The 13433-nt window shown below is 38.3% G+C and overlaps 1 protein-coding gene and 1 pseudogene across 1 annotated transcript in view; both read right to left on the bottom strand.

Moving 5' to 3' along the window:
* Marchf3 (membrane associated ring-CH-type finger 3) overlaps positions 1 to 13433 on the bottom strand; it is a 145281-nt gene that overhangs the window by 125713 nt on the left and 6135 nt on the right. The window lies entirely within an intron of this gene.
* LOC101827568 lies at positions 733 to 12062 on the bottom strand (annotated as a pseudogene).

The raw sequence follows: 13433 nt of genomic DNA, 5'->3' as shown, positions 1-13433 counted from the left end.
AAATCACAGTTGCAGAACCCCAGTGAGCAGGGCCACAAGGCTCAGCAATATAAAAGGCATATTAGAAATAGCACTGGACGCCCAAGCAAGTAATTGGGATCTGACTTTCTCTAGGGTAACTTTATCATGTCCTTGTTTCTTATGGAGTTTCCAGCATAAAACTCACATATGGTTGGTGTCAAATTATACTGGCCAAGATTAAAAATCTTCTCTAATTCTTTCAACAGCATCTTCTGATAAAGACACAGACATTTATATAACAGTTTTCAACATCTCACTTTATCTTATATTAGGACAAGAACAAGGAGACAACAAATGTGTGCAAAAGGTAAATTGTTTCCCTACTTTCGTAAATAAAAGAAGGATCAGGAATGGATTCAACCATATCATTTAGTTTAATGAAGCTGTATTAGATTCACTGTGATGGAGTAAATATTTGGCTCGGTGAGAAAGTATGTGTCTAACACGTTCAAGGCCCAGGATCAACCCACAGCACTGACACCAAAAGACAACAAGAAACTCCCTCAAGGATGCTCTCTCAGCCTGGACACATGGGTAAGAGCCTAGGTCCTGCCCTGGATGAAATGACAGACTTTAGAGATCCCCCAAGGAGGGCCTCACCCTCCCTGGGGAATGATGTGAGGATTGAGTGGGGGGGGGGGCTGGGGAGCTGGTGGAGGGACAAGGGAGGAGGGGTGGGAGAGGGAGTTGGGATTGACATGTGAAGCATTCATGTTTCTAATTTAAATAAAAACATTACAAAAAGAAGCTCCCTCAAATTATTACTGGAATTAAGCAATATTTTAAAAAATACAGCAAACTGAAAAGAGCCTGTGTCTTTCTAATGACAGCTTAATATTATCATCAGCTAAACTGTATAAATCCAGCAAGCAAATAAGGGAATTACTTCAAGCTCTACATGTCTAGGGCAACTCTTACCCTCCTTTAACATATTATGGGAAAGGGCAAATGCCAATTCACCTACATATTACTGTCATTTTCATTGTTTTTGTGGATTAAAAGTGGATTAGGGGGTCTATGAGATAGATCAGTAGATAAAGGTACCGGTTACCTTCTAAAAAAAGATTTTGTATAGAAGCTTGGTGACTTGGGTTTGAGTCCCCAGAACCCACATTGTAGAAAGACAGAATGGACCTCTATATACACATTACGGTACACACACACATACACACACACACACACACACACACACACTCACTCACTCACTCACTCACAATGAATGATGATTAAAATTCCAGTAGTTTTCCTTATGCCTTCATTAGTAAGCCTTGCAAATTCTGCTCTGAAGATTTGAATCTAGGTTATCCCTGGTGTCATATCCAACATTGAAATTAAAAGAAGCAATTGGTCTGTGCTTGAAGGGCACTGGCTCTCAGTTTTTGACTGCTTGAAGAGTTCCTGGATCATCTGTAAGGTCATATTTCCTTCCTTGTAGACTCAGAGAAGGCTAGCCTTCAGAAGGCCCCAGTGAATAACCAAAGAGTGTTACTTGGTGAGTTCTTGCTATGGTTATTTAGTGAATCCACTCTGGGAGTTGGATGAATCTGTACCATGTTAGAAGTAATGCTGGGTAATAGGAAGCCTATCTCAAAGCAAAGTTATTCAGCACACACAAATCACATTAGGAAGCCTTAACAGCTACAAAGTGGAGAGATGTGATGGGGTCATGCATTTTTCATACTCATTTTAGTTTTCTGGACAAGTCTACTTTGTATGGGAAGAAGAAACAAATTGCATTTTATTAAGTGGGGGAGTAAAAGATTTCTAAATTTAGAGTCTTTAGCACCTGGATTCTTTGCTTTGAACATGGTTTCCCACATGTTCCAGCCTGGGGGCAGAACTCCAGTGTGGACAACACAGGCAGCCGTGACAAAGTCATGTGCCAGACAGAAGCCAGACAAGCTGGTCTGATGATCAAAGCTGTTATCAAGAAAGGACAGTCATAAACATGTAAGATCAATTATTTCTAGGCAGGAGTATCTGGTTATCCAGATAAAACAGTTTGTAAAGTCCTTACACAACAACTTAGTAGGTTTTAGAATAAAGGACAATAGGAGCAACAGATGACCTCCAGAACCCTCCTGGCCACATTTCCTCCATCAAAACCATCTTCCCTTTTGTTCTTAGAGAACCCCTCAGAGTTTCCAAGGTCTCCCATTCCTTCCAGAGGCTATCTGCACTCCTAACTAGAGGCCTTCACAGAAATCAAGGATAATCCATTCTTGGGAATTTAAGTAGGCTAGCTATGTCTATGCCTGTGCAACAGGTATACTGTATATAACTTTTCAATATTTCTTTGGACAAGGTTTTGTTAGCAAAAAGAAATATAATTAAATCTAAGTTGTGATTTCTGTTTCTTTAGAGACTCTACTGATATTGCCTATCCAAAAGACTACAATAAATCATTAAAGAGCTGCATCTCATTTAGAGCTGCAATAACTGTTCTCTTAGTCCTCTAGGACAGTGTTAGGGTGGCTCTTATAGCTTTTCTGTTTGTGCTACTTCTCATACCAATGTTGGTTTATAAGCACTGGTGTTGTATTTCATATGTGAAGGGACAGAAGTAGCTAACTATGTGAATCCTCACTGGGATCTGGTTACATGTTTGCATATTGAATTTCCCCTCTTCATTTTCCTATGAAGCCAAACTCTCCACACCCCATCAACTCCAGTCACCCTATTCATGTGAAAAATGGTTTTGCTTCTTCCTGCATTAAAGAATGAAATTTACCAGCTATTCTTTTATGATCAGACGCATTTAAATGAGTTTTTTAATATAACATGGGCTAAATAATGAGTCAAAATGCTAATTTAAGCAACCAGCTAGTCACCTAGCAAGTACTACACTTAATTAAAAGCTACTAACTAGATACTGATTTTATACCTTCCTAACTACAGGAAGGAAGCCAGCCAATAGGGTTAAGACACAAACAGTATTGTATTGTTAGCACCAGAACATGTCTATAGAAATGATCTAGGGTTTTGTTCCTTTTCCAGAAAGGAAACATAAGACCTTGAAAGGAGTCTGGTGGCTTCTATATCACCTCCAGACAGAGGAAGAGTCAGAGCCAGGGGTCAGTATGACTGGGGTCAAAGCAGAATAGGACACATGACCATCTGGTTATTTATGTCAACTTTAGAAATAAATCTCATAGTAGAAACCCAAAACAGGTAATTAATTCTGTAAGATGGTAAGTGGTACAAAACACAGAAGGATTTAAATATTTATTATTCATGTATTCTTGAAACTAGGAAGATAAACCAACATCTAAGTTTCCCTTTAAAAGCAAAACTGACTTTCAGACACACCTAGATCTCTCCTAGGATATTTCCACAAACTGTCACCTCATGTTATCTGCTCAGGTCTACACAATGAGCTGACCCTACAGCTCACAACCAACTCACACTGTAATGGCTGGGAATAGGCACATGAAGAAACAAAAGGGCCAGATGTCACACAGTTGTCATACTTCCGGTGTTTTCCCCAGTCAAAATCCAACAGCCGTTTCCCATACTTCGGATAGGAAACAAACTCCCAGAATTTTCATTCTCGAGGGTTGTATTTCCAACCTGTTCCCCAGTGTACTCTTCTTGGATCAGATCTAGGTTCTGTGTTTAAGTTGCAGAAGGAATATAAACTAAAAATACTGTTGATATTTTTCTCATTTATGAATATTACTCAGCCTTAAGAGGAAGAGTCTGGTGAATAGAATAGCATGCATGGTTGCCGAGACCATTATACCAAGTGATGTCACTCAGACACACAAAAAGACAAATACTACATGGTCCTACCTAAAATGAGATGGAGTTGTCAAAAATACAGAAACAAAAATAGGAAATGGTGCTTGCCAGGGTGTTGGGGAGGAAAGAATAGGTGGTTGCTGGCAAATGGGTGTAGATATCTAGTTGTACAAGACAACATGGGTTCTGGAGATAGATGATGTTAACAGTTGCACATTATAAAGGTATTTAATGCCACTTTACTGCAAACTTTAAAAGTTGATATGGTAAATGTTATGTTTGTATTCTACCCCATTAAAATAATAAATTTAAAACGTACTTATTCCACTGAGATTGTCTTCTATGTCTCTGTCCTCTTCAAAGTTATAACCTACACGAAATAATCCCAGCACAAAATAGAGTGTTTTAATCTGCATTAATAACTTTTGAAAACCCAAGCCTAGGGAGGCCTCTGAGATTTGAGCAATAAGGCTCTCCACTCAAAGTACAGTGAGTCTGTAAGCCAGGGTGCACTTGTGAAGGACTCTGTGCAGGAAGTGGATGCATAAGGCTCTAATGACAGATCCAAATTCAGTCATCACGGCATGCCTCTGTGTACTCGTCCAAATAACCACGGGCTCTTTGGGCATGTATTCAACTGCTCAATGTAGCACGAAGGAGTGGGGATGTTCAGAATCTAAGGCTCCATTTTGGTGTGAGCCCTTAAAATATAGTATTATCTGTCATCAAAACAAAGGCTTGAGAGTACTGCTCCCTCCCTCTCAGCCTTTTGCTTAACATTTAGAATACCCAAGTGTCTCTATAAAACTCAGGTACTCCAGTGGTGAAAATTCCCACTTAGAAATACTAAATGTTCTCCTATTACCCCCAAAGAGAAAGAAATGGTAGCTGGGTTTCCTAAAGGCACCCCTGCCATGTGCCTACACTACCACACTTTCAAATATGAAGACAAGGGAGGCTTTTAGGAGACAATCTATTATCCTTGTTAACAATTTCAAACATCAAATGAACCCATTCATGTAAGTGTATACAACTGATTATGGCTTTCTGTGTACACTTACAGAATGTAATGGCTATTATTTTAATTGACATTCTGAAGTCTGTCACTATGCAAACCTAAGCAGCTCACTTATTTCGCCCAACTAGAAAAGGGCACTATCTAGAAACAAATGAAAATAAGACATTAAAAGGCTATCCTTGCTAATGCTTTCAAATTGGGCTAAAGTTAGTTATATCCTGTTGAGCCTTCTATTTCTTTGGACAGTCAATGCAAGCATAGCGAGGCATACTGCTTGGGTCTCTAATCTTAACTGTGACATTTCCTGTCTCATGTTTTACCATCAATAGTGACCTACTTGTAAGACCATGTGGTTTTCCAACCAGAGCGTTTGATTCTAACACATGGGAAACACAATTATTTTTATATTTAGCACAAAGTGTAGCCATGAAACATTGAAAATGATTTCCAGCTTAAGCTATCTGCACTAATCTTGTTTTGTAGTAATTTTTTCTTTGTCATTTAGAAATACATCAGTTATGGTATGCTAAAAGCAAAGCATTCATCCTTTGTTTTCTAAGCAACCTGTGAAGATGCTAAGGTATGTTAGTATTTAATAAATAGAAAACCAGTAGAGTCAAAGAACCATTCCCTAGTTACTCAAGAGGAGAACTAGTAGCAAATGACTTGTTGAAAACAAAAGGAAACAATGCTACTAGTATCATTTAGAGCTGAAATCCTTAGAAAAGTGAAGCTAACTCACTATACGATTAAGAAGAATAGACAAAAATCTCAGATTAGAAACACACAAAAGAGCCCCACGTTTGATAAGGGAAAACTGGGAAAAACCCAAAATCTCACTCAGAAACAATGCACTAGGGGGGTACAAATCCCTGGGAAGACAGTCTGTCCATACAATGAAATATGTCTAAAGGCAATTCCATAATGTTTTACTAAACAAGTAATATTGCTGTTCATACCTTTTCAAATTAAGAAGAAAGCCATCAGTGAAAATTTACATTTGTATGTAACATTACAAACACTGCTTAGAATGTAGTTTTGATATACAAACCCCAATGAAATGAACAAAGGGCCCCAGAATTCTAACAAAGAATATTCGCTCCATGTCACTTGTGAATAAGTAGATTCCCAACATGCAACCAAACCTCCAAATGGAAGTCAGGAGTTTGCAGTACATATATTTAAGTGAATTTCCAAAGCCATGGCTACACCAGCTCGAAAGCAGCTGCTTTTGTGAACCATGAAGGACCTTTCCCATCACAGTGTTCACACATGGAAAAGCACATGTTCCACATTGCCTATGCCAAAGCAACCTCACTGCCACCCTGCAAAGTACTTGGGAAATACTCCAGCAATGTGTGTGCCCATTATGAGTTCTTTCTCATTGCTACTGTGTGTGCTATACATTTTCTATAGCCCCATGCTGCTTCTCACCTACACAGCCTTGACAGGGAAAAAAGGAGAGAAAGAAAAAGAAAGAATTCAGTTGATCCATAAAAGGGTCGATCTATTATATATGGAAACTAACCTGCCTAAAGCAGGCCCCCAAGAGCCATAGACCATAAGCCTATAAAACTTAAATAATGTGACACATTAACCCAGCCTTTTAATTCCTGGTCTCATTTTCACTAAGATCCCAGTGAACACTCACAAATTTATATCTCCAACTTTACTCAGGTTATTGTGTGAATAAGGCAAGAAGAAAGGGCTCTCCACCAAGACACATGATGTATGAAGAAAGTATGATGTGAACATTCAAACATCCTCCTTTCATTTCTTCTGACTTGGTTCTGAGGCTTAATATAAAACCAATCTGCAAGAACTTAACTAAAATTTGTCTGAAATAAAAACATATTTTACTCACCATAAAATTTAAATCTGTATTTTGGAAATCAGATGCAGGAAGTTTAGCCAGAAATGTATTTCATAGTAAGTGACTAGCAGATTTTCCTGACAAGGGAACAGCTGCTGACAAAGACTCTTAAAAAAAGCAAGTGATTTGACTCATACTATGGGCCAAGATACCTTAGCTTGTGAGGTCCCTGGGGAGAAGGGCCTAGGGAAAATGAGCAGGAATGAAGGGAATGCAAAGTTTTGTCAAACTTAAATGATGATTTATTTAATTGCATGCCAATAAAACACTGCAAGCCTCAGAAAATAATGCCTTACAATGTAATTAGCATGACATGACCCACAGAACAACAAATTAAAAACTTCACATATTTACAAAAATACTCACTTTAATGAAGAAAGAGAAGCCAGAGCAAAAGGACTTTGGGAGAAGATACCGCTTCAGGTACACCAATTGCTTATGAATTAACATATGCGGTGAAGCTATTTTTCAATTTGCACCTCCATAATTACTTCAGAACAATTAAGAACACAATTCCGATAAAGGAGCCATTTAAGTACATATATGAGTTGAAAAATTAAGTGTATGCAGAGAAATCAATTTTAAGTGAATTTACCATTATAAATGCAACTATAATTCTCCCACTTTACTGGTATAAGTAATTTCATTCTTTAACAGTTGATACCAAATTAAAAGTGTTGGTGTCAATAAACTATTCTAAGTAAGAAACCCAGAATTTATTACTCAAATGCTCCTCTTCTATTAGATGATCTTAAAATTCATATGTATATAATTATAGTAAGTGTATCTTTTCTCCAAAGAACTTTGATATATATTTCTTTTGCCCTTGAACAGAATAAAATGTAGATTTAATTAGTTTTAAAAATTTACAAGAAAAAATTTGGAGCTTGATAGATTCATGCTCAAATGACAACTGGCATCTTTACCTTAGAGTGGGAAATAAAGGCTTATTCTGGGTTACTAGAAATCCAGACTTGTACGTACTCATTCATTAATTAACTTACTCACTAGCTTGCTCATTCATTTTAAAATATAGGTTGAAGGCAACAGGACAAAAGCTAGATAAGGAAGTAAATTATATGGGACTGTTGTAAGTACCACAAAGAAAACAAAAGTGGGGAGGAAACAATCAGGGCTAGGGAGGAGGTCTAAACAGATAGATGGGCAAGTCCTTGAATATAGTTATAAAGAAGAGATATTTCAAAGCCTGATTAGAGAGGATGTAGTCACAGGAATGGAGGCTGTGTGATCCAAGCAGAAGGAACCACAAATACGAAGGGTCACAGGTGGGGAAGAGACTGGCTTATTACACCAACAATAAGAAAGCCGTATGGTTAGGAAATTGGGCAAGGGCCATGGGATAAATAATGAGGTCATGGAGATGGGCAGTGTCCAATCATTTAAAACTCAGCCAACTGTGATAGTCCTAGGACTATCTTTCAAGAAAATGGGCAATCATGCTCATTAGGAAGGGCCATGAGCAGGTGAACTCATGTCTGAATCCTAGCTCAGCCACTTATTAGTTCTGTGATCTCAGCAAATTACTAACTCCTCTTGGATACTAAATTCTTACTTTACAAAAGTGTGCATAAGAAATCATGTCCAGTTATATGCATCCATAATTATCGATCCTGTTAGCAGAATGATACATAAAGTTAATATTGTTTACATTCATATAAACCTATACTGTAAAATATACCAGATAGAGTTACTGAGAAATAAGCAAATTATCTTAATCTTTTTTTTACTAATCAAAGAGCATCTACCTCTTGAGTACAAGAAGACATAAATTAGTACATTCAAACTCATTAGGGTTTATTGTTGCTGTAATCAGAATAATTATTGATCTTGGCTCACTTCTCTGTCCTTAATTAGTTTGCATTGTATCTTTTTTTGTTCCTGTCCATCAGTGGTACCTACCAACTACATAGCTTTCATGACAAGGAGTTTCACAATAATTTTTAAAGTAATAACATGTAGTAGACATTTAGATATGCCTCCTAGTGTCTATCCTGTACTCCACCTCTCCCAATACCCATATCTTCCTACTTCTAAAGGAATTTTCTTATAATCTTCAGAAGGAAACTCAGCAATGATGGAGGTTGTTCCATTTTTCTGTGCTCTAGATGTTGTCATGTTTACAAGTGTTATCTGAACTGCTACAACCAATTCACAAATACAAAAAGAATTAGTCTTAGAATGAAATGGTCCATGACAACTAAGGCAGGGGAAAATGAGAGGGACCTACCTTGAGGATGCCATTGCATCACTTAATCAGCCACTCTTGCTATATGTCCTAACTTTAAATTTGAGATTTACATTTATTTACCATGCATATCAGTTTGATTTGGATGCAGAAGATTTGCGAGGGAAAAAGACCCTACCCATTTCTGTTTCTTTGATAAGGTTCAAGACCAGAAGCAGGACTCTCTCATTCAGCAAGGTTTAAAATCTTGGAACATAGGATAATAGAGCATTTTCCTCAGCATCACTGAGACATCTTACAGGCAAACACATGGGTAGCCAGTACCAAATGCTCTCCCTACCTGCTTCAAAATTTGTACTTTTGTCTCCCACCTGTCTGGGACATTTGTTTTCCCAAGACGTAAACAAAGTATAGTTTTCATGGATCTTTTTGTTCCATAAGGTGGCCAACTAAGCCTTTATCCAATTACAAGATTTTCAACAGAGATCACACAGTGATATCGCAGATCTGCAAACACAGGCCAGATGTTAAGAAGCAAAAATTGCTTCATATTCTACTTAGCCCAGAAGACTAACTAGAAAAACAAAACAAAACACTTCAGAGAAGATTAGGATTTCAAGTTAGAAAGCAGATTTATCTGAAAAGGAAAATATCTGACAGTTTGCTGTTTTTTCCCTTTGTGTAAGATTTTATTAAATATCTTTACGGGACAAGGACAACATCCAGCCTCCAAGCAGCTGTGAAGACCCTGTCATGCTGTAGGCACTGGCTGGGGCCTGGCAGGTGGCTCTGGATTCCCACCTTTCTGTTATGAGATGAGTGAGGTGGGAAGGATCTCATCTTTTGGTTCCACAATGCTCATATTATCAGGCAGAGACTTCTTAGGGCTGATCTTACCACTAGGGTTTCAGGGCAGCATGATCTTTACTTTGATGCCCAGGACACCCTCTCTGGGGAGAACACGGAACATGGCAGTGTCAACATGGTAGTTAACAGAGTCTCCACTGAGGATCATCAGTCCACCCACAAACTTCACAGACGACACAACCTTGCAGACCTTGACTCCACTCTCTTTAATGAACTGCAGCACACCATAGTGGGCTCTTTGCACAGCAAGCCTTCCTAGGAGTTTGTAACATATAGACTGCCTGAGCAATGGTACACAGATCTGTCGTGGCTACCTTTTCTGTGTGAAGCTCTACACTACTCTTAGGGACACCAAACCTCTTCTAGATTACTGAAGTCAACTCTGATCCCACGACCCTTCTCACCAAGATCAACCTACATTCTGAGCTTACAGTGAAAAGGAAAAAGGTCAACACCAGACAGCAAAGATGCTAGCACTTGTTCCTGGAGTTCCACAGCTCTAGACTTGTGGGCAATATATTTTAGTTGCTTATAAGTCATTCAATATCAAGGATTTTGTTATTGCAGCCCAAAGAAAACCATCAAAGAACATTGTTTACTTCTCCTAGCTATGCGGAGTTTCTTCTTCTTCCTCTTCTTCATCTTTCTCTTCCTCTTCTTATGTGAAATAAATAGTGGGGGTTGGGAATATACTCATTTTGTAAAATAAACCATATGCCAGAGGAACTGGAACAGGTTACCCTGTGTGAGAGCTGATGACAGGGACTGGGAATACATTAAGAGATGGCATAATGTCTAATGGTTCATAATTTGCCAAAGCCAGCATGGCTTGAAACCAAATTAACCATTTCAGCCTAATGGTTAGGCTTGTAGCTTTCCTACAAGAAAATTATAGAATTATAAATTAGAACATAATAGCAAGCATACATTTTTTATACATATTTTTATAAATTCATACAGTTTTGAAGAAACACTACTTGGAAAATGGGGTAAGCATCATAATGGGTAAAAATTGGCTAACAGACCACAATTAAGACAGGAATACTAAATGATGCGTCAGCTTGCAAAAGGGTCACTATCAGAATCCCACTTAGTGTCTTCATTACTAATGTGCAGCAAAGGTGGAAACTCATTCAATGTGTGAATGGTATCTAAATGTGTAGATGTGGCCGGAGCAAGAAAACTGTAGAAAAATAGATGAATGGGTTAGAAACAATACAACGCAATTAGGCAGATCAGGGAGAGCAAACTGAAACATCAAAAAGAAAAATGAAGTAAGACAAATGAGGAAAATTGAAAGTTACTGTCAATATGTTTTAGGAGAAAGAAAAAAAACCCAACAGATAAAGGGGAACGTCACCAGCATTGGTAGGAATGGTGAAAACTGAAGTTATGTGAAGCTATTTACTCTTGTGCTGCATAAGGTTCTCAGAACATTTAATATCCCACCAGAAACATGCATGGAATGCTTGCAGAAGTCCTTTGTAAATGGTCATAATTGCAGTTACTCACAGGGAAAAAATTAATGGTAACACTGACTGTGAAAGAGCTTTTATCAGCTAAGAGTTTTACCTGAAAATGGCAGAAAATAATACATAGGAAGGAAAATACTAGAGGGTGGGGACTGAATTATGGAGAAAGGTTGAAGTTAGGGATGCCTAAAAGCATAAGGGATAACAGCTTTCTGACCCAGGACATCTTGTTTGTGAGGTATATATACAAAGTGTAAGAAGAATAATGTTCTTTAAAAAATGCATAATACTTTAAACAGATTCTTCAAGAATCACACACACACACACACATAATGCTATAAAAAAATTTTAAAGACAAGTAGCTTTGTAGACCAGGCTGGCCTCAACTCACAGAGATCCACCTGCCTCTGCCTCCCAAGTGCTGGAATTGAAGGCATGCGCCACCACCACCTGGCCTTATAATGTATTTTTATCATATCATCTACCTTACGCCCCTTCCAACTCCTCCCAGACTTCCACCACCATTACATCTCTGCTGCTACCACTACATACCCTGACCACACTACATCCACTCCATCACCAGTATATACCCTCACAACTTCCAGGAGAGGAAGACATTTCTTATCTAAAATACAGGAAAAGGATTTGAGAAATTACAAAGCCAAATACCACTAGTAAGATGCTTATATGTTGCAGGGAAGAATGTGAACGTAAATGTACCACAGATGTTGGCCTCTGCACTTTACCTGGGGATCCCCTCAAGTCTTCCAGGCATTTAGATCCAAAGGTTAAAATATAGGCGCTCTTGTATGCAGAAAGAAACAATCCTGGTTTATAAGATCCAAAACCAGTGTCTGAGCTCATCTTGCTTATCTTGGTGGCCTTGAATATCTAAATTCCTTTGGATATAGATTGTTCAGCTTTCAATGTCTTCTTGGTAGATACAAGAAGAAAGCACATACATTAAGTGAGACTCAATCTCTCAGATAAGACAGATAATCCCGGTCTGTGATCTCCTGAATCCTCTAAGGTCCCATAAGATCTAACAAGAAAGAACTATATTAATGGCTTTATTTCAGACAGTTATGCTTAATTCTACTTGAATGCATGGTCTGTACATGACTTCAATAATGTAACTCCTTGAACTAGCTTACTGAAGCCACTAAACTATTATGACTATGTTGAGGGCACTTCCTCAAGGGAAGGGAACTTACAAATGAAAACTATTATAAAACTTAGTCTCTAAGATAAAAATATACTTCAATTATTATTTTTAAAAGTTTCCCCATCACAGTGAACGTGGATGACAGCAGCCTCTCAGTTCATCAGGATCTTCCTTCTCAAAGGGCCCTTAAATCTCCCTACCAATGCTACCTAGTCATTTACACAGGACAGCAACAGGAACCAAGCCATCAGTGGCTTCAGAAGACATGTATGAGGCAGTCTCAAGAGGCAAAAAGGAACTGCCTTTCAAGATATAACAATGAGTAGGAGAACAAGAAGAGTTACAGGGGATGGTTTAGAAAGGGAGGGAACTTGAGGCATTCTTGAAGTCATACAAGCAGTAGTAAGAGAAGTAGGTAGGGCAGGAATGAAGCAGAGGGGTTTTGAAGGTGGAGCAGGAACGGATGAGCATCCTATGAAATGCCAAGACTGCTCCTACAATTCAGTTGCTGATACCCTTGTACCTTAGATGGATGTTTTTACACATATCCTTTGGAACTACAAGAATATCCATTTGTAGTTCTTTGTAGCATCTAGCCACCATTTCTAACAAAGATTTCTTGAGATATTATTAGATGAAAAATAGGTTGCTGCCATTAAGGGGCTTCCAGACTGAAGAGGAGAATGCAGGATATTAAGATGAGATCATTAGTCCAAATGGGGGCATGGACAGAAAAGTTTCCCCAAAGTGTTAACACTTCAAATGAATTTGAACCAGCTAAACAGACAAGAGCTAAAAGTCAACTGCAATTCTTTATAAAAAATAATGTCTGCCCATGACATGTACTCAATTTTAGCTTATTTTGATTTCTAGACTGGGAGCTACTTTTTATCATATCTGTATTTATTGTCAACTAAAAAATGAATACAAGGGCATAATATTTAAAAAATATTGTATCTAGGGGGCTGGAGATGTTGATCAGCGATTAAGAGCACTAGGTTGCTCTTGTAGAGGGCTCAGATCAATTTCCAGTAACCACATGGTAGCTCACAACTGTCTGTACTTCCTGG

Source organism: Mesocricetus auratus, unplaced genomic scaffold (genome assembly GCF_017639785.1).
Source record: "Mesocricetus auratus isolate SY011 unplaced genomic scaffold, BCM_Maur_2.0 Super-Scaffold_6730, whole genome shotgun sequence".
Lineage (NCBI taxonomy): Eukaryota > Metazoa > Chordata > Mammalia > Rodentia > Cricetidae > Mesocricetus > Mesocricetus auratus.
The sequence above is the reverse complement of the archived record's forward strand: the minus strand, read 5'-3'. Positions and strand labels throughout refer to the sequence as shown.